Genomic DNA, 26,772 nt, shown 5'->3' with positions numbered 1-26,772 from the left:
TCCAAGGTATGGAGAATGAGGCACTGTGATGCTGAAGAGGGGCGAGTTCAAGGTAATGAGAATGAGGGACTGTGATGATGAAGAAGGGAGAGTCCAAGGTAAGGAGAATGAGGGACTGTGATGATGAAGAGGGGCAAGTACAGGGTAAAGGGAATGAGGGACTGTGATGATAAAGAGGGGTGAGTCCAAGGTAAGGAGAATGAGGGACTGTGATGATGAAGAGGGGAGTGGCCAAGGTAAGGAGAATGAGGGCTGTGATGATGAAGAGGGGTTAGTCCAAGGTAAGGAGAATGAAGTACTGTGATGATGAAGAGGGTTGAGTCTCAGGTAAGGGGACTGAGGGACTTTGATGACGAAGAGGGGCGAGTCCAAAGTAAGGGGCCTGAGGGACTGTGGTGATGACGAGGGGCGAATCCTAGGTAAGGAGAATGAGGGACTGTGATGATGAAGACCGGCAAGTCCAAGGTAAGGAGACTGAGGGACTGTGATGATAAATAGGGGTGAGTCCAAGGTAAGGGGACTGAGGGGCTGTGATGATGAAGAGGGGCAAGTTCAAGGTAAGGAGAATGAGGGACTATGATGATGAAGAGGGGCGAGTCCAATGGAAAGGGAATGATGGACTGTGATGATGAAGAGGGGCGAGTCCAAGGTAAGGAGAATGAGGGGTTGTGATGATGAAGAGGGGTGAGTCCAAGGTAAGGGGAATGAGGGACTGTGATGATGAAGAGGGGTGAGTCCAAGGTAAGGAGATTGAGGGACTGTGATGATGAAGAGGGGCTAGTCCAAGGTAAGGAGATTGAGGGACTGTGATGATTAAAAGGGGCACTTCCAAGGTAAAGGGAATGAGGGACTGTGATGATGAAGGGGTCGAGTCCAAGGTAAGGAGACTGAGGGACTGTGATCATGAAGAGGGGTGAGTCCAAGGTATGGATAATGAGGCACTGTGATGCTGATGAGGGGCGAGTCCAAGGTAAAGGGAATGAGGGACTGTGATGATGAAGAGGGGCAAGTCCAAGGTATGGAGAATGAGTGACTGTGATGATGAAGAGGGGCGAGTCCAAGGTATGGAGAATGAGGCACTGTGATGCTGAAGAGGGGCGAGTTCAAGGTAATGAGAATGAGGGACTGTGATGATGAAGAAGGGAGAGTCCAAGGTAAGGAGAATGAGGGACTGTGATGATGAAGAGGGGCAAGTACAAGGTAAAGGGAATGAGGGACTGTGATGATAAAGAGGGGTGAGTCCAAGGTAAGGAGAATGAGGGACTGTGATGATGAAGAGGGGAGTGGCCAAGGTAAGGAGAATGAGGGCTGTGATGATGAAGAGGGGTTAGTCCAAGGTAAGGAGAATGAAGTACTGTGATGATGAAGAGGGGTGAGTCTCAGGTAAGGGGACTGAGGGACTTTGATGATGAAGAGGGGCGAGTCCAAAGTAAGGGGCCTGAGGGACTGTGGTGATGACGAGGGGCGAATCCTAGGTAAGGAGAATGAGGGACTGTGATGATGAAGAGCGGCAAGTCCAAGGTAAGGAGACTGAGGGACTGTGATGATAAATAGGGGTGAGTCCAAGGTAAGGGGACTGAGGGGCTGTGATGATGAAGAGGGGCAAGTTCAAGGTAAGGAGAATGAGGGACTATGATGATGAAGAGGGGCGAGTCCAAGGGAAAGGGAATGATGGACTGTGATGATGAAGAGGGGCGAGTCCAAGGTAAGGAGAATGAGGGGTTGTGATGATGAAGAGGGGTGAGTCCAAGGTAAGGGGAATGAGGGACTGTGATGATGAAGAGGGGTGAGTCCAAGGGAAAGAAAATAAGGGACTGTGATGATGAAGAGGGTCGAGTCCAAGGTAAGGAGAATGAGGGACCGTGATGATGAAGAGGGGCGAGTCCAAGGTAAGGAGAATGAGGGACTGTGATGATGAAGTGGGCCAAGTCCAAGGTAAGGGGAATAAGGGACTGTGATGATGAAGAAGGGCGAGTCCAAGGTAAGGAGAATGAGGGACTGTGATGATGAAGAGGGGAGAGTCCAAGGTAAGGAAAAGGAGGGACTGTGATGATGAAGAGGGGTGAGTCCAAGGTAAGGAAAAGAAGGGACTGTGATGATGAAGAGGGGGTGTGTCCAAGATAAGGAGAATGAGGGACTGTGATGATGACGAGGGGCGAGTCCAAGGTAAGGAGAATGAGGCACTGTGATGATGATGAGGGGTGAGTCCAAGGTAAGGGGACTGTGATGATGAAGAGGGGAGAGTCAAAGGTAAGGAGAATGAGGGACTGTGATGATGAAGAGGGGTTAGTCCAAGGTATGGAGAATGAAGTACTGTGATGATGAAGAGGGGTGAGTCTCAGGTAAGGGGACTGAGGGACTTTGATGATGAAGAGGGGCGAGTACAAGGTAAGGGGCCTGAGGGACTGTGGTGATGATGAGGGGTGAGCCCTAGGTAAGAAGAATGAGGGACTGTGATGATGAAGAGTGGCAAGTCCAAGGTAAGGAGACTTAGGGACTGTGATGATGAATAGGGGTGAGTCCAAGGTAAGGGGACTGAGGGTCTGTGATGATGAAGCGGGGCAAGTTCAAGGTAATGAGAATGAGGGACTATGATGATGAAGAGGGGCTAGTCCAAGGGAAAGGGAATGATGAACTGTGATGATGAAGAGGGGCGAGTCCAAGGTAAGGAGAATGAGGGGCTGTGATGATGAAGAGGGGTGAGTCAAAGGTAAGGAGAATGAGAGACTGTGATGATGAAGTGGACCGAGTCCAAGGTAAGGAGAATGAGGGACCGTGATGATGAAGAGGGGCGAGTCCAAGGTAAGGAGAATGAGGGACTGTGATGATGAAAAGGGGAGAGTCCAAGGTAAGGAAAAGGAGGGACTGTGATGATGAAGAGGGGTGAGTCCAAGGTAAGGAAAAGGAGGGACTGTGATGATGAAGAGGGGTGAGTCCAAGGTAAGGAAAAGGAGGGACTGTGATGATAAAGAGGGGTGAGGCCAAGGTAAGGGGACTGAGGGACTGTGATGATGACGAGGGGCGAGTCCAAGGTAAGGAGATTGAGGGACTGTGATGATGAAGAGGGGCTAGTCCAAGGTAAGGAGAATGAGGGACTGTGATGATGAAAAGGGGCACGCCCAAGGTAAAGGGAATGAGGGACTGTGATGATGAAGGGGTCGAGTCCAAGGTAAGGAGACTGAGGGACTGTGATCATGAAGAGGGGTGAGTCCAAGGTATGGATAATGAGGCACTGTGATGATTATGAGGGGCAAGTCCAAGGTAAAGGGAATGAGGGACTGTGATGATGAAGAGGGGCAAGTCCAAGGTATGGATAATGAGGCACTGCGATGATTATGAGGGGCAAGTCCAAGGTAAAGGGAATGAGGGACTGTGATGATGAAGAGGGGCAAGTCCAAGGTATGGATAATGAGGCACTGTGATGATTATGAGGGGCAAGTCCAAGGTAAAGGGAATGAGGGATTGTGATGATGAAGAGGGGCAAGTCTAAGGTATGGAGAATGAAGGACTGTGATGATGAAGAGGGGCGAGTCCAAGGTATGGAGAATGAGGCACTGTGATGATGAAGAGGGGCGAGTTCAAGGTAATGAGAATGAGGGACTGTGATGATGAAGAAGTGAGAGTCCAAGGTAAGGAGAATGAGGGACTGTGATGATGAAGAGGGGCAAGTCCAAGGTAAAGGGTATGATGGACTGTGTTGATAAAGAGGGGTGAGTCCAAGTTAAGTAGAATGAGGGACTGTGATGGTTAAGAGGGGAGAGGCCAAGGTAAGGAGAATGAGGCCTGTGATGATGAAGAGTGCCGAGTCCAAGGTAAGGAGAATTAGGCGCTGTGATGATGATGAGGGGTGAGTCCAAGATAAGGAGAATGCGGGACTATGTGATGATGACGAGGGGCGAGTCCAAGTTAAGGAGACTGAGGGACTGTGATGATGAAGAGGGGTGAGTCCAAGATAAAGGGACTGAGGGACTGTGATGATGAAGAGGGGAGAGTCAAAGGTATGGAGAATGAGGGACTGTGATGATGAAGAGGGGCGTGTCCAAGGTAAAAGGAATGAGGGACTTTGATGATGATGAGAGGCGAGTCCAAGGTAAGGAGACTGAGGGAATGTGATGATGAAAGGGGTTAGTCCAAGGTAAGGAGAATGAAGTACTGTGATGATGATGAGGGGCGAGTCCAAGGTAAAGGGAATGAGGGACTGTGATGATGAAGAGGGGCAAGTCCAAGGTATGGAGAATGAGGGACTGTGATGATGAAGAGGGGCGAGTCCAAGGTATAGAGAATGAGGCACTGTGATGATGAAGAGGGGCGAGTTCAAGGTAATGAGAATGAGGGACTGTGATGATGAAGAAGGGAGAGTCCAAGGTAAGGAGAATGAGGGACTGTGATGATGAAGAGGGGCAAGTCCAAGGTAAAGGGAATGAGGGACTGTGATGATAAAGAGGTGTGAGTCCAAGGTAAGGAGAATGAGGGACTGTGATGATGAAGAGTGGAGTGGCCAAGGTAAGGAGAATGAGGGCTGTGATGATGAAGAGGGGTTAGTCCAAGGTAAGGAGAATGAAGTACTGTGATGATGAAGAGGGGTGAGTCTCAGGTAAGGGGACTGAGGGACTTTGATGATGAAGAGGGGCGAGTCCAAGGTAAGGGGCCTGAGGGACTGTGGTGATGACGAGGGGCGAATCCTAGGTAAGGAGAATGAGGCACTGTGATGATGAAGAGCGGCAAGTCCAAGGTAAGGAGACTGAGGGACTGTGATGATGAATAGGGGTGAGTCCAAGGTAAGGGGACTGAGGGGCTGTGATGATGAAGAGGGGCGAGTCCAAGGGAAAGGGAATGATGGACTGTGATGATGAAGAGGGGCGAGTCCAAGGTAAGGAGAATGAGGGGTTGTGATGATGAAGAGGGGTGAGTCCAAGGTAAGGGGAATGAGGGACTGTGATGATGAAGAGGGGTGAGTCCAAGGTAAGGAGATTGAGGGACTGTGATGATGAAGAGGGGCTAGTCCAAGGTAAGGAGAATGACGGACTGTGATGATGAAAAGGGGCACTTCCAAGGTAAAGGGAATGAGGGACTGTGATGATGAAGGGGTCGAGTCCAAGGTAAGGAGACTGAGGGACTGTGATCATGAAGAGGGGTGAGTCCAAGGTATGGATAATGAGGCACTGTGATGATGATGAGGGGCGAGTCCAAGGTAAAGGGAATGAGGGAAAGTGATGATGAAGAGGGGCAAGTCCAAGGTATGGAGAATGAGGGACTGTGATGATGAAGAGGGGCGAGTCCAAGGTTTGGAGAATGAGGCACTGTGATGCTGAAGAGGGGCGAGTTCAAGGTAATGAGAATGAGGGACTGTGATGATGAAGAAGGGAGAGTCCAAGGTAAGGAGAATGAGGGACTGTGATGATGAAGAGGGGAGTGGCCAAGGTAAGGAGAATGAGGGCTTTGATGATGAAGAGGGGTTAGTCCAAGGTAAGGAAAATGAAGTACTGTGATGATGAAGAGGGGTGAGTCTCAGGTAAGGGGACTGAGGGACTTTGATGATGAAGAGGGGCGAGTCCAAGGTAAGGGGCCTGAGGGACTGTGGTGATGACGAGGGGCGAATCCTAGGTAAGGAGAATGAGGGACTGTGATGATGAAGAGCGGCAAGTCCAAGGTAAGGAGACTGAGGGACTGTGATGATGAATAGGGGTGAGTCCAAGGTAAGGGGACTGAGGGGCTGTGATGATGAAGAGGGGCAAGTTCAAGGTAAGGAGAATGAGGGACTATGATGATGAAGAGGGGCGAGTCCAATGGAAAGGGAATGATGGACTGTGATGATGAAGAGGGGCGAGTCCAAGGTAAGGAGAATGAGGGGTTGTGATGATGAAGAGGGGTGAGTCCAAGGTAAGGGGAATGAGGGACTGTGATGATGAAGAGGGGTGAGTCCAAGGTAAGGAGATTGAGGGACTGTGATGATGAAGAGGGGCTAGTCCAAGGTAAGGAGAATAAGGGACTGTGATGATGAAAAGGGGCACTTCCAAGGTAAAGGGAATGAGGGACTGTGATGATGAAGGGGTCGAGTCCAAGGTAAGGAGACTGAGGGACTGTGATCATGAAGAGGGGTGAGTCCAAGGTATGGATAATGAGGCACTGTGATGATGATGAGGGGCGAGTCCAAGGTAAAGGGAATGAGGGACTGTGATGATGAAGAGGGGCAAGTCCAAGGTATGGAGAATGAGGGACTGTGATGATGAAGAGGGGCGAGTCCAAGGTATGGAGAATGAGGCACTGTGATGCTGAAGAGGGGCGAGTTCAAGGTAATGAGAATGAGGGACTGTGATGATGAAGAAGGGAGAGTCCAAGGTAAGGAGAATGAGGGACTGTGATGATGAAGAGGGGCAAGTACAGGGTAAAGGGAATGAGGGACTGTGATGATAAAGAGGGGTGAGTCCAAGGTAAGGAGAATGAGGGACTGTGATGATGAAGAGGGGAGTGGCCAAGGTAAGGAGAATGAGGGCTGTGATGATGAAGAGGGGTTAGTCCAAGGTAAGGAGAATGAAGTACTGTGATGATGAAGAGGGTTGAGTCTCAGGTAAGGGGACTGAGGGACTTTGATGACGAAGAGGGGCGAGTCCAAAGTAAGGGGCCTGAGGGACTGTGGTGATGACGAGGGGCGAATCCTAGGTAAGGAGAATGAGGGACTGTGATGATGAAGACCGGCAAGTCCAAGGTAAGGAGACTGAGGGACTGTGATGATAAATAGGGGTGAGTCCAAGGTAAGGGGACTGAGGGGCTGTGATGATGAAGAGGGGCAAGTTCAAGGTAAGGAGAATGAGGGACTATGATGATGAAGAGGGGCGAGTCCAATGGAAAGGGAATGATGGACTGTGATGATGAAGAGGGGCGAGTCCAAGGTAAGGAGAATGAGGGGTTGTGATGATGAAGAGGGGTGAGTCCAAGGTAAGGGGAATGAGGGACTGTGATGATGAAGAGGGGTGAGTCCAAGGTAAGGAGATTGAGGGACTGTGATGATGAATAGGGGTGAGTCCAAGTTAAGGGGACTGAGGGGCTGTGATGATGAAGAGGGGCAAGTTCAAGGTAAGGAGAATGAGGGACTATGATGATGAAGAGGGGCGAGTCCAATGGAAAGGGAATGATGGACTGTGATGATGAAGAGGGGCGAGTCCAAGGTAAGGGGAATGAGGGACTGTGATGATGAAGAGGGGTGAGTCCAAGGTAAGGAGATTGAGGGACTGTGATGATGAAGAGGGGCTAGTCCAAGGTAAGGAGAATAAGGGACTGTGATGATGAAAAGGGGCACTTCCAAGGTAAAGGGAATGAGGGACTGTGATGATGAAGGGGTCGAGTCCAAGGTAAGGAGACTGAGGGACTGTGATCATGAAGAGGGGTGAGTCCAAGGTATGGATAATGAGGCACTGTGATGATGATGAGGGGCGAGTCCAAGGTAAAGGGAATGAGGGACTGTGATGATGAAGAGGGGCAAGTCCAAGGTATGGAGAATGAGGGACTGTGATGATGAAGAGGGGCGAGTCCAAGGTATGGAGAATGAGGCACTGTGATGCTGAAGAGGGGCGAGTTCAAGGTAATGAGAATGAGGGACTGTGATGATGAAGAAGGGAGAGTCCAAGGTAAGGAGAATGAGGGACTGTGATGATGAAGAGGGGCAAGTACAGGGTAAAGGGAATGAGGGACTGTGATGATAAAGAGGGGTGAGTCCAAGGTAAGGAGAATGAGGGACTGTGATGATGAAGAGGGGAGTGGCCAAGGTAAGGAGAATGAGGGCTGTGATGATGAAGAGGGGTTAGTCCAAGGTAAGGAGAATGAAGTACTGTGATGATGAAGAGGGTTGAGTCTCAGGTAAGGGGACTGAGGGACTTTGATGACGAAGAGGGGCGAGTCCAAAGTAAGGGGCCTGAGGGACTGTGGTGATGACGAGGGGCGAATCCTAGGTAAGGAGAATGAGGGACTGTGATGATGAAGACCGGCAAGTCCAAGGTAAGGAGACTGAGGGACTGTGATGATAAATAGGGGTGAGTCCAAGGTAAGGGGACTGAGGGGCTGTGATGATGAAGAGGGGCAAGTTCAAGGTAAGGAGAATGAGGGACTATGATGATGAAGAGGGGCGAGTCCAATGGAAAGGGAATGATGGACTGTGATGATGAAGAGGGGCGAGTCCAAGGTAAGGAGAATGAGGGGTTGTGATGATGAAGAGGGGTGAGTCCAAGGTAAGGGGAATGAGGGACTGTGATGATGAAGAGGGGTGAGTCCAAGGTAAGGAGATTGAGGGACTGTGATGATGAAGAGGGGCTAGTCCAAGGTAAGGAGAATGAGGGACTGTGATGATTAAAAGGGGCACTTCCAAGGTAAAGGGAATGAGGGACTGTGATGATGAAGGGGTCGAGTCCAAGGTAAGGAGACTGAGGGACTGTGATCATGAAGAGGGGTGAGTCCAAGGTATGGATAATGAGGCACTGTGATGATGATGAGGGGCGAGTCCAAGGTAAAGGGAATGAGGGACTGTGATGATGAAGAGGGGCAAGTCCAAGGTATGGAGAATGAGTGACTGTGATGATGAAGAGGGGCGAGTCCAAGGTATGGAGAATGAGGCACTGTGATGCTGAAGAGGGGCGAGTTCAAGGTAATGAGAATGAGGGACTGTGATGATGAAGAAGGGAGAGTCCAAGGTAAGGAGAATGAGGGACTGTGATGATGAAGAGGGGCAAGTACAAGGTAAAGGGAATGAGGGACTGTGATGATAAAGAGGGGTGAGTCCAAGGTAAGGAGAATGAGGGACTGTGATGATGAAGAGGGGAGTGGCCAAGGTAAGGAGAATGAGGGCTGTGATGATGAAGAGGGGTTAGTCCAAGGTAAGGAGAATGAAGTACTGTGATGATGAAGAGGGGTGAGTCTCAGGTAAGGGGACTGAGGGACTTTGATGATGAAGAGGGGCGAGTCCAAAGTAAGGGGCCTGAGGGACTGTGGTGATGACGAGGGGCGAATCCTAGGTAAGGAGAATGAGGGACTGTGATGATGAAGAGCGGCAAGTCCAAGGTAAGGAGACTGAGGGACTGTGATGATAAATAGGGGTGAGTCCAAGGTAAGGGGACTGAGGGGCTGTGATGATGAAGAGGGGCAAGTTCAAGGTAAGGAGAATGAGGGACTATGATGATGAAGAGGGGCGAGTCCAAGGGAAAGGGAATGATGAACTGTGATGATGAAGAGGGGCGAGTCCAAGGTAAGGAGAATGAGGGGTTGTGATGATGAAGAGGGGTGAGTCCAAGGTAAGGGGAATGAGGGACTGTGATGATGAAGAGGGGTGAGTCCAAGGGAAAGAAAATAAGGGACTGTGATGATGAAGAGGGTCGAGTCCAAGGTAAGGAGAATGAGGGACCGTGATGATGAAGAGGGGCGAGTCCAAGGTAAGGAGAATGAGGGACTGTGATGATGAAGTGGGCCAAGTCCAAGGTAAGGGGAATAAGGGACTGTGATGATGAAGAAGGGCGAGTCCAAGGTAAGGAGAATGAGGGACTGTGATGATGAAGAGGGGAGAGTCCAAGGTAAGGAAAAGGAGGGACTGTGATGATGAAGAGGGGTGAGTCCAAGGTAAGGAAAAGAAGGGACTGTGATGATGAAGAGGGGGTGTGTCCAAGATAAGGAGAATGAGGGACTGTGATGATGACGAGGGGCGAGTCCAAGGTAAGGAGAATGAGGCACTGTGATGATGATGAGGGGTGAGTCCAAGGTAAGGGGACTGTGATGATGAAGAGGGGAGAGTCAAAGGTAAGGAGAATGAGGGACTGTGATGATGAAGAGGGGTTAGTCCAAGGTATGGAGAATGAAGTACTGTGATGATGAAGAGGGGTGAGTCTCAGGTAAGGGGACTGAGGGACTTTGATGATGAAGAGGGGCGAGTACAAGGTAAGGGGCCTGAGGGACTGTGGTGATGATGAGGGGTGAGCCCTAGGTAAGAAGAATGAGGGACTGTGATGATGAAGAGTGGCAAGTCCAAGGTAAGGAGACTTAGGGACTGTGATGATGAATAGGGGTGAGTCCAAGGTAAGGGGACTGAGGGTCTGTGATGATGAAGCGGGGCAAGTTCAAGGTAATGAGAATGAGGGACTATGATGATGAAGAGGGGCTAGTCCAAGGGAAAGGGAATGATGAACTGTGATGATGAAGAGGGGCGAGTCCAAGGTAAGGAGAATGAGGGGCTGTGATGATGAAGAGGGGTGAGTCAAAGGTAAGGAGAATGAGAGACTGTGATGATGAAGTGGACCGAGTCCAAGGTAAGGAGAATGAGGGACCGTGATGATGAAGAGGGGCGAGTCCAAGGTAAGGAGAATGAGGGACTGTGATGATGAAAAGGGGAGAGTCCAAGGTAAGGAAAAGGAGGGACTGTGATGATGAAGAGGGGTGAGTCCAAGGTAAGGAAAAGGAGGGACTGTGATGATGAAGAGGGGTGAGTCCAAGGTAAGGAAAAGGAGGGACTGTGATGATAAAGAGGGGTGAGGCCAAGGTAAGGGGACTGAGGGACTGTGATGATGACGAGGGGCGAGTCCAAGGTAAGGAGATTGAGGGACTGTGATGATGAAGAGGGGCTAGTCCAAGGTAAGGAGAATGAGGGACTGTGATGATGAAAAGGGGCACGCCCAAGGTAAAGGGAATGAGGGACTGTGATGATGAAGGGGTCGAGTCCAAGGTAAGGAGACTGAGGGACTGTGATCATGAAGAGGGGTGAGTCCAAGGTATGGATAATGAGGCACTGTGATGATTATGAGGGGCAAGTCCAAGGTAAAGGGAATGAGGGACTGTGATGATGAAGAGGGGCAAGTCCAAGGTATGGATAATGAGGCACTGTGATGATTATGAGGGGCAAGTCCAAGGTAAAGGGAATGAGGGATTGTGATGATGAAGAGGGGCAAGTCTAAGGTATGGAGAATGAAGGACTGTGATGATGAAGAGGGGCGAGTCCAAGGTATGGAGAATGAGGCACTGTGATGATGAAGAGGGGCGAGTTCAAGGTAATGAGAATGAGGGACTGTGATGATGAAGAAGTGAGAGTCCAAGGTAAGGAGAATGAGGGACTGTGATGATGAAGAGGGGCAAGTCCAAGGTAAAGGGAATGATGGACTGTGATGATAAAGAGGGGTGAGTCCAACGTAAGGAGAATGAGGCACTGTGATGATGATGAGGGGCGAGTCCAAGGTAAGGAGACTGAGGGACTGTGATGATGAAGAGGGGTGAGTCCAAGGTAAGGGGACAGAGGGACTGTGATGATGAAGAGGGGAGAGTCCAAAGTAAGGAGAATGAGGGACTGTGATGATGAAGAGGGGCGTGTCCAAGGTAAAAGGAATGATGGACTTTGTTGATGATGAGCGGCGAGTCCAAGGTAAGGAGACTGAGGGACTGTGATGATGAAGAGTGGCGAGTCCAAGGTATGGAGAATGAGGCACTGTGATGATGATGAGGGGCGAGTTCAAGGTAATGAGAATGAGGGACTGTGATGATGAAGAGGGGAGAGTCCAAGGTAAGGAGAATGAGGGACTGTGATGATGAAGAGGGGCACGTCCAAAGTAAAGGGTATGAGGGACTGTGTTGATAAAGAGGGGCGAGTCCAAGGTAAGGAGAACTAGGCGCTTTGATGATGATGAGGGGCGAGTCCAAGATAAGGAGAATGAGGGACTGTGATGATGAAGAGGGGAGAGTCCAAGGTAAGGAGAATGAGGGACTGTGATGATGAAGAGGGGCACTTCCAAAGTAAGGAGAATGAGGCCTGTGATGATGAAGAGGGCCGAGTCCAAGGTAAGGAGAATTAGGCGCTATGATGATGATGAGGGGCGAGTCCAAGATAAGGAGAATGAGGGACTGTGATGATGATGAGGGGCGAGTCCAAGGTAAGGAGACTGAGGGACTGTGATGATGAAGAGGGGTGAGTCCAAGGTAAGGGGACTGAGGGACTGTGATGATGAAGAGGGGAGAGTCAAAGGTAAGGAGAATGAGGGACTGTGATGATGAAGAGTGGTGTGTCCAAGGTAAAAGGAATGAGGGACTTTGATGATGATGAGAGGCGAGTCCAAGGTAAGGAGACTGAGGGAATGTGATGATGAAGAGGGGTTAGTCCAAGGTAAGGAGAATGAAGTACTGTGATGATTAAGAGGGGCGAGTCTCAGGTAAGGGGACTGAGGGACTTTGATGATGAAGAGTGGCGAGTCCAAGGTAAGGGGCCTGAGGGACTGTGGTGATGACGAGGGGTGAGTCCTAGGTAAGGAGAATCAGGGACTGTGATGATGAAGAGGGGCAAGTCCAAGGTAAGGAGACTGAGGGACTGTGATGATGAATAGGGTTGAGTCCAAGGTAAGGGGACTGAGTGGCTGTGATGATGAAGAGGGGCAAGTTCAAGGTAAGGGGAATGAGGGACTGTGATGATGAAGAGGGGTGAGTCCAAGGGAAAGGGAATAAGGGACTGTGATGATGAAGAGGGTTGAGTCCAAGGTAAGGAGAATGAGGGACTGTGATGATGAAGAGGGGTGAGTCCAAGGTAAGGAGAATGAGGGACTGTGATGATGAAGTGGGCCAAGTCCAAGGTAAGGGGAATAAGGGACTGTGATGATGAAGAAGGGCGAGTCCAGGGTAAGGAGAATGAGGGACTGTAATGATGAAGAGGGTTGAGTCCAAGGTAAGGAAAAGGAGGGACTGTGATGATGAAGAGGGGTGAGTCCAAGGTAAGGGGACTGAGGGACTGTGATGATGAAGAGGGCCGAGTCCAAGGTAAGGAGAATGAGGCACTGTGATGATGATGAGGGGCGAGTCCAAGATAAGGAGAATGAGGCACTGTGATGATTATGAGGGGCAAGTCCAAGGTAAAGGGAATGAGGGATTGTGATGATGAAGAGGGGCAAGTCTAAGGTATGGAGAATGAAGGACTGTGATGATGAAGAGGGGCGAGTCCAAGGTATGGAGAATGAGGCACTGTGATGATGAAGAGGGGCGAGTTCAAGGTAATGAGAATGAGGGACTGTGATGATGAAGAAGTGAGAGTACAAGGTAAGGAGAATGAGGGACTGTGATGATGAAGAGGGGCAAGTCCAAGGTAAAGGGAATGATGGACTGTGATGATAAAGAGGGGTGAGTCCAACGTAAGGAGAATGAGGCACTGTGATGATGAAGAGGGGCGAGTCCAAGGTAAGGAGACTGAGGGACTGTGATGATGAAGAGGGGTGAGTCCAAGGTAAGGGGACATAGGGACTGTGATGATGAAGAGGGGAGAGTCCAAAGTAAGGAGAATGAGGGACTGTGATGATGAAGAGGGGCGTGTCCAAGGTAAAAGGAATGATGGACTTTGTTGATGATGAGCGGCGAGTCCAAGGTAAGGAGACTGAGGGACTGTGATGATTAAGAGGGGCGAGTCCAAGGTATGGAGAATGAGGCACTGTGATGATGATGAGGGGCGAGTTCAAGGTAATGAGAATGAGGGACTGTGATGATGAAGAGGGGAGAGTCCAAGGTAAGGAGAATGAGGGACTGTGATGATGAAGAGGGGCGTGTCCAAGGTAAAAGGAATGATGGACTTTGTTGATGATGAGCGGCGAGTCCAAGGTAAGGAGACTGAGGGACTGTGATGATTAAGAGGGGAGAGTCCAAGGTAAGGAGAATTAGGCGCTTTGATGATGATGAGGGGCGAGTCCAAGATAAGGAGAATGAGGGACTGTGATGATGAAGAGGGGATAGTCCAAGGTAAGGAGAATGAGGGACTGTGATGATGAAGAGGGGCACGTCCAAGGTAAGGAGAATGAGGCCTGTGATGATGAAGAGGGCCGAGTCCAAGGTAAGGAGAATTAGGCGCTTTGATGATGATGAGGGGCGAGTCCAAGATAAGGAGAATGAGGGACTGTGATGATGATGAGGGGCGAGTCCAAGGTAAGGAGACTGAGGGACTGTGATGATGAAGAGGGGTGAGTCCAAGGTAAGGGGGACTGAGGGACTGTGATGATGAAGAGGGGAGAGTCAAAGGTAAGGAGAATGAGGGACTGTGATGATGAAGAGGAGTGTGTCCAAGGTATGGAGAATGAGGCACTGTGATGCTGAAGAGGGGCGAGTTCAAGGTAATGAGAATGAGGGACTGTGATGATGAAGAAGGGAGAGTCCAAGGTAAGGAGAATGAGGGACTGTGATGATGAAGAGGGGCAAGTACAAGGTAAAGGGAATGAGGGACTGTGATGATAAAGAGGGGTGAGTCCAAGGTAAGGAGAATGAGGGACTGTGATGATGAAGAGGGGAGTGGCCAAGGTAAGGAGAATGAGGGCTGTGATGATGAAGAGGGGTTAGTCCAAGGTAAGGAGAATGAAGTACTGTGATGATGAAGAGGGGTGAGTCTCAGGTAAGGGGACTGAGGGACTTTGATGATGAAGAGGGGCGAGTCCAAAGTAAGGGGCCTGAGGGACTGTGGTGATGACGAGGGGCGAATCCTAGGTAAGGAGAATGAGGGACTGTGATGATGAAGAGCGGCAAGTCCAAGGTAAGGAGACTGAGGGACTGTGATGATAAATAGGGGTGAGTCCAAGGTAAGGGGACTGAGGGGCTGTGATGATGAAGAGGGGCAAGTTCAAGGTAAGGAGAATGAGGGACTATGATGATGAAGAGGGGCGAGTCCAAGGGAAAGGGAATGATGGACTGTGATGATGAAGAGGGGCGAGTCCAAGGTAAGGAGAATGAGGGGTTGTGATGATGAAGAGGGGTGAGTCCAAGGTAAGGGGAATGAGGGACTGTGATGATGAAGAGGGGTGAGTCCAAGGGAAAGAAAATAAGGGACTGTGATGATGAAGAGGGTCGAGTCCAAGGTAAGGAGAATGAGGGACCGTGATGATGAAGAGGGGCGAGTCCAAGGTAAGGAGAATGAGGGACTGTGATGATGAAGTGGGCCAAGTCCAAGGTAAGGGGAACAAGGGACTGTGATGATGAAGAAGGGCGAGTCCAAGGTAAGGAGAATGAGGGACTGTGATGATGAAGAGGGGAGAGTCCAAGGTAAGGAAAAGGAGGGACTGTGATGATGAAGAGGGGTGAGTCCAAGGTAAGGAAAAGAAGGGACTGTGATGATGAAGAGGGGGTGAGTCCAAGATAAGGAGAATGAGGGACTGTGATGATGACGAGGGGCGAGTCCAAGGTAAGGAGAATGAGGCACTGTGATGATGATGAGGGGTGAGTCCAAGGTAAGGGGACTGTGATGATGAAGAGGGGAGAGTCAAAGGTAAGGAGAATGAGGGACTGTGATGATGAAGAGGGGCGTGTCCAAGGTAAAAGGAATGAGGGACTTTGATGATGATGAGAGGTGAGTCCAAGGTAAGGAGACTGAGGGACTGTGATGATGAAGAGGGGTTAGTCCAAGGTATGGAGAATGAAGTACTGTGATGATGAAGAGGGGTGAGTCTCAGGTAAGGGGACTGAGGGACTTTGATGATGAAGAGGGGCGAGTACAAGGTAAGGGGCCTGAGGGACTGTGGTGATGATGAGGGGTGAGCCCTAGGTAAGAAGAATGAGTTACTGTGATGATGAAGAGTGGCAAGTCCAAGGTAAGGAGACTGAGGGACTGTGATGATGAATAGGGGTGAGTCCAAGGTAAGGGGACTGAGGGTCTGTGATGATGAAGCGGGGCAAGTTCAAGGTAATGAGAATGAGGGACTATGATGATGAAGAGGGGCTAGTCCAAGGGAAAGGGAATGATGAACTGTGATGATGAAGAGGGGCGAGTCCAAGGTAAGGAGAATGAGGGGCTGTGATGATGAAGAGGGGTGAGTCAAAGGTAAGGAGAATGAGAGACTGTGATGATGAAGTGGACCGAGTCCAAGGTAAGGAGAATGAGGGACCGTGATGATGAAGAGGGGCGAGTCCAAGGTAAGGAGAATGAGGGACTGTGATGATGAAAAGGGGTGAGTCCAAGGTAAGGAAAAGGAGGGACTGTGATGATGAAGAGGGGTGAGTCCAAGGTAAGGAAAAGGAGGGACTGTGATGATGAAGAGGGGTGAGTCCAAGGTAAGGGGACTGAGGGACTGTGATGATGAAGAGGGCCGAGTCCAAGGTAAGGAGAATGAGGCACTGTGATGATGATGAGGGGCGAGTCCAAGATAAGGAGAGTAAGGGACTGTGATGATGAAGAGGGGTGAGTCCAAGGTAAGGGGACTGAGGGACTGTGATGATGAAGAGGGGAGAGTCATAGGTAAGGAGAATGAGGTACTCTGATGATGAAGAGGGGTGAGTCCAAGGTAAGGAAAAGGAGGGACTTTGATGATGAAGAGGGGTGAGTCCAAGGTAAGGGGACTGAGGGACTGTGATGATGAAGACGGGAGAGTCCAAGGTAAGGAGAATGAGGCACTGTGATGATGATGAGGGGCGAGCCCAAGGTAAAGAGACTGAGGGACTGTGATGATGAAGAGGGGTGAGTCCAAGGTAAGGGACTGAGGGACTGTGACGATGAAGACGGGAGAGTCAAAGGTAAGGAGAATGAGGCACTGTGATGATGAAGAGGGTCGTGTCCAAGGTAAAAGGAATGAGGTACTTTGATGATGATGAGAAGCGAGTCCAAGGTAAGGAGACTGAGGGACTGTGATGATGAAGAGGGGTTAGTCCAAGGTAAGGAGAATGAAGTACTTTGATGATGAAGAGGGGCGAGTCTCAGGTTAGGGGACTGAGGAACTTTGATGATGAAGAGGGGCGAGTCCAAGGTAAGGGGCCTGAGGCACTGTGGTGATGACGAGGGGCGAGTCCTAGGTAAGGAGAATGAGGGACTGTGATGATGAAGAGGGGAGAGTCCAAGGTAAGGAGAATGAGGGACTGTGATGATGAAGAGGGGAGAGTCCAAGGTAAGGAAAAGGAGGGACTGTGATGATGAAGAGGGGTGAGTCCAAGGTAAGGAAAAGGAGGGACTGTGATGATGAAGAGGGGTGAGTCCAAGGTAAGGAAAAGGAGGGACTGTGATGATGAAGAGGGGTGAGTCCAAGGTAAGGGGACTGAGGGACTGTGATGATGAAGAAGGGCAAGTCCAAGGTAAGGAGAATGAGGGACTGTGATGATGAAGAGGGGAGAGTCCAAGGTAAGGAAAAGGAGGGACTGTGATGATGAAGAGGGGTGAGTCCAAGGTAAGGAAAAGGAGGGACTGTGATGATGAAGAGGGGAGAGTCCAAGGTAAGGAGAATGAGGGACTGTGATGATGAAGAGGGGCACGTCCAAAGTAAAGGGTATAAGGGACTGTGTTGATAAAGAGGGGAGAGTCCAAGGTAAGGAGAATTAGGCGTTTTGATGATGATGAGGGGCGAGTCCAAGATAAGGAGAATGAGGGACTGTGATGATGAAGAGGGGAGAGTCCAAGGTAAGGAGAATGAGGGACTGTGATGATGAAGAGGGGCACGTCCAAGGTAAGGAGAATGAGGCCTGTGATGATGAAGAGGGCCGAGTCCAAGGTAAGGAGAATTAGGCGCTTTGATGATGATGAGGGGCGAGTCCAAGATAAGGAGAATGAGGGACTGTGATGATGATGAGGGGCGAGTCCAAGGTAAGGAGACTGAGGGACTGTGATGATGAAGAGGGGTGAGTCCAAGGTAAGGGGGACTGAGGGACTGTGATGATGAAGAGGGGAGAGTCAAAGGTAAGGAGAATGAGGGACTGTGATGATGAAGAGGAGTGTGTCCAAGGTAAAATGAATGAGGGACTTTGATGATGATGAGAGGCGAGTCCAAGGTAAGGAGACTGAGGGAATGTGATGATGAAGAGGGGTTAGTCCAAGGTAAGGAGAATGAAGTACTGTGATGATTAAGAGGGGCGAGTCTCAGGTAAGGGGACTGAGGGACTTTGATGATGAAGAGTGGCGAGTCCAAGGTAAGGGGCCTGAGGGACTGTGGTGATGACGAGGGGTGAGTCCTAGGTAAGGAGAATCAGGGACTGTGATGATGAAGAGGGGCAAGTCCAAGGTAAGGAGACTGAGGGACTGTGATGATGAATAGGGTTGAGTCCAAGGTAAGGGGACTGAGGGGCTGTGATGATGAAGAGGGGCAAGTTCAAGGTAAGGGGAATGAGGGACTGTGATGATGAAGAGGGGCGTGTCCAAGGTAAAAGGAATGATGGACTTTGTTGATGATGAGCGGCGAGTCCAAGGTAAGGAGACTGAGGGACTGTGATGATGAAGAGGGGCGAGTCCAAGGTATGGAGAATGAGGCACTGTGATGATGATGAGGGGCGAGTCCAAGATAAGGAGAATGAGGGACTGTGATGATGAAGAGGGGAGAGTCCAAGGTAAGGAGAATGAGGGACTGTGATGATGAAGAGGGGCACGTCCAAGGTAAGGAGAATGAGGCCTGTGATGATGAAGAGGGCCGAGTCCAAGGTAAGGAGAATTAGGCGCTTTGATGATGATGAGGGGCGAGTCCAAGATAAGGAGAATGAGGGACTGTGATGATGATGAGGGGCGAGTCCAAGGTGAGGAGACTGAGGGACTGTGATGATGAAGAGGGGTGAGTCCAAGGTAAGGGGACTGAGGGACTGTGATGATGAAGAGGGGAGAGTCAAAGGTAAGGAGAATGAGGGACTGTGATGATGAAGAGTGGTGTGTCCAAGGTAAAAGGAATGAGGGACTTTGATGATGATGAGAGGCGAGTCCAAGGTAAGGAGACTGAGGGAATGTGATGATGAAGAGGGGTTAGTCCAAGGTAAGGAGAATGAAGTACTGTGATGATTAAGAGGGGCGAGTCTCAGGTAAGGGGACTGAGGGACTTTGATGATGAAGAGTGGCGAGTCCAAGGTAAGGGGCCTGAGGGACTGTGGTGATGACGAGGGGTGAGTGCTAGGTAAGGAGAATCAGGGACTGTGATGATGAGGAGGGGCAAGTCCAAGGTAAGGAGACTGAGGGACTGTGATGATGAATAGGGTTGAGTCCAAGGTAAGGGGACTGAGGGGCTGTGATGATGAAGAGGGGCAAGTTCAAGGTAAGGGGAATGAGGGACTGTGATGATGAAGAGGGGTGAGTCCAAGGGAAAGGGAATAAGGGACTGTGATGATGAAGGGGTCGAGTCCAAGGTAAGGAGACTGAGGGACTGTGATCATGAAGAGGGGTGAGTCCAAGGTATGGATAATGAGGCACTGTGATGATTATGAGGGGCAAGTCCAAGGTAAAGGGAATGAGGGACTGTGATGATGAAGAGGGGCAAGTCCAAGGTATGGATAATGAGGCACTGTGATGATTATGAGGGGCAAGTCCAAGGTAAAGGGAATGAGGGATTGTGATGATGAAGAGGGGCAAGTCTAAGGTATGGAGAATGAAGGACTGTGATGATGAAGAGGGGCGAGTCCAAGGTATGGAGAATGAGGCACTGTGATGATGAAGAGGGGCGAGTTCAAGGTAATGAGAATGAGGGACTGTGATGATGAAGAAGTGAGAGTCCAAGGTAAGGAGAATGAGGGACTGTGATGATGAAGAGGGGCAAGTCCAAGGTAAAGGGAATGATGGACTGTGATGATAAAGAGGGGTGAGTCCAACGTAAGGAGAATGAGGCACTGTGATGATGATGAGGGGCGAGTCCAAGGTAAGGAGACTGAGGGACTGTGATGATGAAGAGGGGTGAGTCCAAGGTAAGGGGACAGAGGGACTGTGATGATGAAGAGGGGAGAGCCCAAAGTAAGGAGAATGAGGGACTGTGATGATGAAGAGGGGCGTGTCCAAGGTAAAAGGAATGATGGACTTTGTTGATGATGAGCGGCGAGTCCAAGGTAAGGAGACTGAGGGACTGTGATGATGAAGAGGGGCGAGTCCAAGGTATGGAGAATGAGGCACTGTGATGATGATGAGGGGCGAGTTCAAGGTAATGAGAATGAGGGACTGTGATGATGAAGAGGGGAGAGTCCAAGGTAAGGAGAATGAGGGACTGTGATGATGAAGAGGGGCACGTCCAAAGTAAAGGGTATGAGGGACTGTGTTGATAAAGAGGGGCGAGTCCAAGGTAAGGAGAATTAGGCGCTTTGATGATGATGAGGGGCGAGTCCAAGATAAGGAGAATGAGGGACTGTGATGATGAAGAGGGGAGAGTCCAAGGTAAGGAGAATGAGGGACTGTGATGATGAAGAGGGGCACGTCCAAGGTAAGGAGAATGAGGCCTGTGATGATGAAGAGGGCCGAGTCCAAGGTAAGGAGAATTAGGCGCTTTGATGATGATGAGGGGCGAGTCCAAGATAAGGAGAATGAGGGACTGTGATGATGATGAGGGGCGAGTCCAAGGTAAGGAGACTGAGGGACTGTGATGATGAAGAGGGGTGAGTCCAAGGTAAGGGGACTGAGGGACTGTGATGATTAAAAGAGGGGAGAGTCAAAGGTAAGGAGAATGAGGGACTGTGATGATGAAGAGTGGTGTGTCCAAGGTAAAAGGAATGAGGGACTTTGATGATGATGAGAGGCGAGTCCAAGGTAAGGAGACTGAGGGAATGTGATGATGAAGAGGGGTTAGTCCAAGGTAAGGAGAATGAAGTACTGTGATGAATAAGAGGGGCGAGTCTCAGGTAAGGGGACTGAGGGACTTTGATGATGAAGAGTGGCGAGTCCAAGGTAAGGGGCCTGAGGGACTGTGGTGATGACGAGGGGTGAGTCCTAGGTAAGGAGAATCAGGGACTGTGATGATGAGGAGGGGCAAGTCCAAGGTAAGGAGACTGAGGGACTGTGATGATGAATAGGGTTGAGTCCAAGGTAAGGGGACTGAGGGGCTGTGATGATGAAGAGGGGCAAGTTCAAGGTAAGGGGAATGAGGGACTGTGATGATGAAGAGGGGTGAGTCCAAGGGAAAGGGAATAAGGGACTGTGATGATGAAGAGGGTTGAGTCCAAGGTAAGGAGAATGAGGGACTGTGATGATGAAGAGGGGTGTGTCCAAGGTAAGGAGAATGAGGGACTGTGATGATGAAGTGGGCCAAGTCCAAGGTAAGGGGAATAAGGGACTGTGATGATGAAGAAGGGTGAGTCCAGGGTAAGGAGAATGAGGGACTGTAATGATGAAGAGGGGAAAGTCCAAGGTAAGGAAAAGGAGGGACTGTGATGATGAAGAGGGTTGAGTCCAAGGTAAGGAAAAGGAGGGACTGTGATGATGAAGAGGGGTGAGTCCAAGGTAAGGGGACTGAGGGACTGTGATGATGAAGAGGGCCGAGTCCAAGGTAAGGAGAATGAGGCACTGTGATGATGATGAGGGGCGAGTCCAAGATAAGGAGAATGAGGCACTGTGATGATTATGAGGGGCAAGTCCAAGGTAAAGGGAATGAGGGATTGTGATGATGAAGAGGGGCAAGTCTAAGGTATGGAGAATGAAGGACTGTGATGATGAAGAGGGGCGAGTCCAAGGTATGGAGAATGAGGCACTGTGATGATGAAGAGGGGCGAGTTCAAGGTAATGAGAATGAGGGACTGTGATGATGAAGAAGTGAGAGTCCAAGGTAAGGAGAATGAGGGACTGTGATGATGAAGAGGGGCAAGTCCAAGGTAAAGGGAATGATGGACTGTGATGATAAAGAGGGGTGAGTCCAACGTAAGGAGAATGAGGCACTGTGATGATGATGAGGGGCGAGTCCAAGGTAAGGAGACTGAGGGACTGTGATGATGAAGAGGGGTGAGTCCAAGGTAAGGGGACATAGGGACTGTGATGATGAAGAGGGGAGAGTCCAAAGTAAGGAGAATGAGGGACTGTGATGATGAAGAGGGGCGTGTCCAAGGTAAAAGGAATGATGGACTTTGTTGATGATGAGCGGCGAGTCCAAGGTAAGGAGACTGAGGGACTGTGATGATGAAGAGGGGCGAGTCCAAGGTATGGAGAATGAGGCACTGTGATGATGATGAGGGGCGAGTTCAAGGTAATGAGAATGAGGGACTGTGATGATGAAGAGGGGAGAGTCCAAGGTAAGGAGAATGAGGGACTGTGATGATGAAGAGGGGCACGTCCAAAGTAAAGGGTATAAGGGACTGTGTTGATAAAGAGGGGAGAGTCCAAGGTAAGGAGAATTAGGCGCTTTGATGATGATGAGGGGCGAGTCCAAGATAAGGAGAATGAGGGACTGTGATGATGAAGAGGGGAGAGTCCAAGGTAAGGAGAATGAGGGACTGTGATGATGAAGAGGGGCACGTCCAAGGTAAGGAGAATGAGGCCTGTGATGATGAAGAGGGCCGAGTCCAAGGTAAGGAGAATTAGGCGCTTTGATGATGATGAGGGGCGAGTCCAAGATAAGGAGAATGAGGGACTGTGATGATGATGAGGGGCGAGTCCAAGGTAAGGAGACTGAGGGACTGTGATGATGAAGAGGGGTGAGTCCAAGGTAAGGGGGACTGAGGGACTGTGATGATGAAGAGGGGAGAGTCAAAGGTAAGGAGAATGAGGGACTGTGATGATGAAGAGGAGTGTGTCCAAGGTAAAATGAATGAGGGACTTTGATGATGATGAGAGGTGAGTCCAAGGTAAGGAGACTGAGGGAATGTGATGATGAAGAGGGGTTAGTCCAAGGTAAGGAGAATGAAGTACTGTGATGATTAAGAGGGGCGAGTCTCAGGTAAGGGGACTGAGGGACTTTGATGATGAAGAGTGGCGAGTCCAAGGTAAGGGGCCTGAGGGACTGTGGTGATGACGAGGGGTGAGTCCTAGGTAAGGAGAATCAGGGACTGTGATGATGAAGAGGGGCAAGTCCAAGGTAAGGAGACTGAGGGACTGTGATGATGAATAGGGTTGAGTCCAAGGTAAGGGGACTGAGGGGCTGTGATGATGAAGAGGGGCAAGTTCAAGGTAAGGGGAATGAGGGACTGTGATGATGAAGAGGGGTGAGTCCAAGGGAAAGGGAATAAGGGACTGTGATGATGAAGAGGGTTGAGTCCAAGGTAAGGAGAATGAGGGACTGTGATGATGAAGAGGGATGAGTCCAAGGTAAGGAGAATGAGGGACTGTGATGATGAAGTGGGCCAAGTCCAAGGTAAGGGGAATAAGGGACTGTGATGATGAAGAAGGGCGAGTCCAGGGTAAGGAGAATGAGGGACTGTAATGATGAAGAGGGGAGAGTCCAAGGTAAGGAAAAGGAGGGACTGTGATGATGAAGAGGGGTGAGTCCAAGGTAAGGAAAAGGAGGGACTGTGATGATGAAGAGGGGTGAGTCCAAGGTAAGGAGAATGAGGCACTGTGATGATGATGAGGGGCGAGTCCAAGATAATCAGAGTAAGGGACTGTGATGATGACGAGGAGCGAGTCCAAGGTAAGGAGACTGAGGGACTGTGATGATGAAGTGGGGTGAGTCAAAGGTAAGGGGACTGAGGTACTGTGATGATGAAGAGGGGTGTGTCCAAGGTAAAAGGAATGAGGTACTTTGGTGATGATGAGAAGCAAGTCCAAGGTAAGGAGACTGAGGGACTGTGATGATGAAGAGGGGTTAGTCCAAGGTAAGTAGAATGAAGTACTTTGATGATGAAGAGGGGCGAGTCTCAGGTAAGGGGACTGAGGGACTTTGATGATGAAGAGGGCCGAGTCTAAGGTAAGGGGCCTGAGGGACTGTGGTGATGACGAGGGGCGAGTCCTAGGTAAGGAGAATGAGGGACTGTGATGATGTAGAGGGGCAAGTCCCAGGTATGGAGACTGAGGGACTGTGATGATGAATAGGGGTAAGTCCAAGGTAAGGGGACTGAGGGGCTGTGATGATGAAGAGGGGCGAGTCCAAGGGAAAGTGAATGATGGACTGTGATGATGAAGAGGGGGCAAGTCCAAGGTAAGGAGAATGAGGGGCTGTGATGATGAAGAGGGGTGAGTCAAAGGTAAGGGGAATAAGAGACTGTAATGATGAAGAGGACCAAGTCCAAGGTAAGGGGAATGAGGGACTGTGATGATGAAGAGTGGTGAGTCCAAGGGAAAGGGAATAAGGCACTGTGATGATGAAGAGGGTCGAGTCCAAGGTAAGGAGAATGAGGGACCATGATGATGAAGAGGGACGAGTCCAAGGTAAGGAGAATGAGGGACTGTGATAATGAAGTGGGCCAAGTCCAAGGTAAGGGGAATAAGGGACTGTGATGATGAAGAAGGGCGAGTCCAAGGTAAGGAGAATGAGGGACTGTGATGATGAAGAGGGGAGATTCCAAGGTAAGGAAAAGGAGGGACTGTGATGATGAAGAGGTTTGAGTCCAAGTTAAGGGGACTGAGGGACTGTGATGATGACGAGGGGCGAGTCCAAGGTAAGGAGAATGAAGGACTGTGATGATGAAGAGGGGCAAGTCCAAGGTAAGGAGAATGAGGGACTGTGATGATGAAGAGGGGCGAGTCCAAGGTAAGGAGAATACGGGATTGTGATGATGAAGAGGGGTGAGTCCAAGGTAAGGAGAATGAGGGACTGTTATGATGAAGAGGGCCGATTCCAAGGTAAGGAGAATGAGGCTCTGTGATGATGATGAGGGGCAAGTCCAAGGTAAGGAGACTGAGGGACTGTGATGATGAAGAGGGGTGAGTCCAAGGTAAGGGGATGGAGGGACTGTGATGATGAAGAGGGGAGAGTCCAAGGTAAGGAGAATGAGGGACTGTGATGGTGAAGAGGGGCGTATTCAAGGTAAAAGGAATGATGGACTTTGATGATGATGAGCGGCGAGTCCAAGGTAAGGAGACTGAGGGACTGTGATGATGAAGAGGGGCGAGTCCAAGGTATGGAGAATGAGGCACTGTGATGATGATGAGGGGCGAGTTCAAGGTAATGAGAATGAGGGACTGTGATGATGAAGAGGGGAGAGTCCACGGTAAGGAGAATGAGGGACTGTGATGATGAAGAGGGGCAAGTCCAAGGTAAAGGGTATGATGGACTGTGTTGATAAAGAGGGGCGAGTCCAAGGTAAGTAGAATGAGGGACTGTGATGGTTAAGAGGGGAGAGGCCAAGGTAAGGAGAATGAGGCCTGTGATGATGAAGAGGGCCGAGTCCAAGGTAAGGAGAATTAGGCGCTGTGATGATGATGAGGGGCGAGTCCAAGATAAGGAGAATGCGGGACTATGTGATGATGACGAGAGGCGAGTCCAAGGTAAGGAGACTGAGGGACTGTGATGATGAAGAGGGGTGAGTCCAAGATAAAGGGACTGAGGGACTGTGATGATGAAGAGGGGCGTGTCCAAGGTAAAAGGAATGAGGGAATTGATGATGATGAGAGGCGAGTCCAAGGTAAGGAGACTGAGGGAATGTGATGATGAAAGGGGTTAGTCCAAGGTAAGGAGAATGAAGTACTGTGATGATGAAGAGGGGCGAGTCTCAGGTAAGGGGACCGAGGGACTTTGATGATGAAGAGGGGCGAGTCCAAGGTAAGGGGCCTGAGGGACTGTCGTGATGACGAGGGGCGAGTCCTAGGTAAGGAGAATGAGGGACTGTGATGATGAAGAGGGGCAAGTCCAAGGTAAGGAGACTGAGGGACTGTGATGATGAATAGGGGTGAGTCCAAGGTAAGGGGACTGAGGGGCTGTGATGGTGAAGAGGGGCAAGTTCAAGGTAAGAGGAATGAGGGACTGTGATGATGAAGAGGGGTGAGTCCAAGGTAAGGAGAATGAGGGACCTTGATGATGAAGAAGGGCGAGTCCAAGTTAAGGAGATTGAGGGACTGTGATGATGAAGTGGGCCAAGTCCAAGGTAAGGGGAATAAGGGACTGTGATGATGAAGAAGGGCAAGTCCAAGGTAAGGAGAATGAGGGACTGTGATGATGAAGAGGGGAGAGTCCAAGGTAAGGAAAAGGAGGGACTGTGATGATGAAGAGGGGTGAGTCCAAGGTAAGGAAAAGGAGGGACTGTGATGATGAAGAGGGGTGAGTCCAAGGTAAGGGGACTGAGGGACTGTGATGATGAAGAGGGCCGAGTCCAAGGTAAGGAGAATGAGGCACTGTGATGATGATGAGGGGCGAGTCCAAGATAAGGAGAGTAAGGGACTGTGATGATGAAGAGGGGTGAGTCCAAGGTAAGGGGACTGAGGGACTGTGATGATGAAGAGGGGAGAGTCATACGTAAGGAGAATGAGGTACTCTGATGATGAAGAGGGGTGAGTCCAAGGTAAGGAAAAGGAGGGACTTTGATGATGAAGAGGGGTGAGTCCAAGGTAAGGGGACTGAGGGACTGTGATGATGAAGACGGGAGAGTCCAAGGTAAGGAGAATGAGGCACTGTGATGATGATGAGGGGCGAGCCCAAGGTAAAGAGACTGAGGGACTGTGATGATGAAGAGGGGTGAGTCCAAGGTAAGGGACTGAGGGACTGTGACGATGAAGACGGGAGAGTCAAAGGTAAGGAGAATGAGGCACTGTGATGATGAAGAGGGTCGTGTCCAAGGTAAAAGGAATGAGGTACTTTGATGATGATGAGAAGCGAGTCCAAGGTAAGGAGACTGAGGGACTGTGATGATGAAGAGGGGTTAGTCCAAGGTAAGGAGAATGAAGTACTTTGATGATGAAGAGGGGCGAGTCTCAGGTTAGGGGACTGAGGAACTTTGATGATGAAGAGGGGCGAGTCCAAGGTAAGGGGCCTGAGGCACTGTGGTGATGACGAGGGGCGAGTCCTAGGTAAGGAGAATGAGGGACTGTGATGATGAAGAGGGGAGAGTCCAAGGTAAGGAGAATGAGGGACTGTGATGATGAAGAGGGGAGAGTCCAAGGTAAGGAAAAGGAGGGACTGTGATGATGAAGAGGGGTGAGTCCAAGGTAAGGAAAAGGAGGGACTGTGATGATGAAGAGGGGTGAGTCCAAGGTAAGGAAAAGGAGGGACTGTGATGATGAAGAGG

This window comes from Ambystoma mexicanum, chromosome 4p, assembly GCF_040938575.1.
Source record: "Ambystoma mexicanum isolate Mex_15411 chromosome 4p, UKY_AmexF1_1, whole genome shotgun sequence".
Lineage (NCBI taxonomy): Eukaryota > Metazoa > Chordata > Amphibia > Caudata > Ambystomatidae > Ambystoma > Ambystoma mexicanum.
This window is presented reverse-complemented; position numbering follows the sequence as displayed.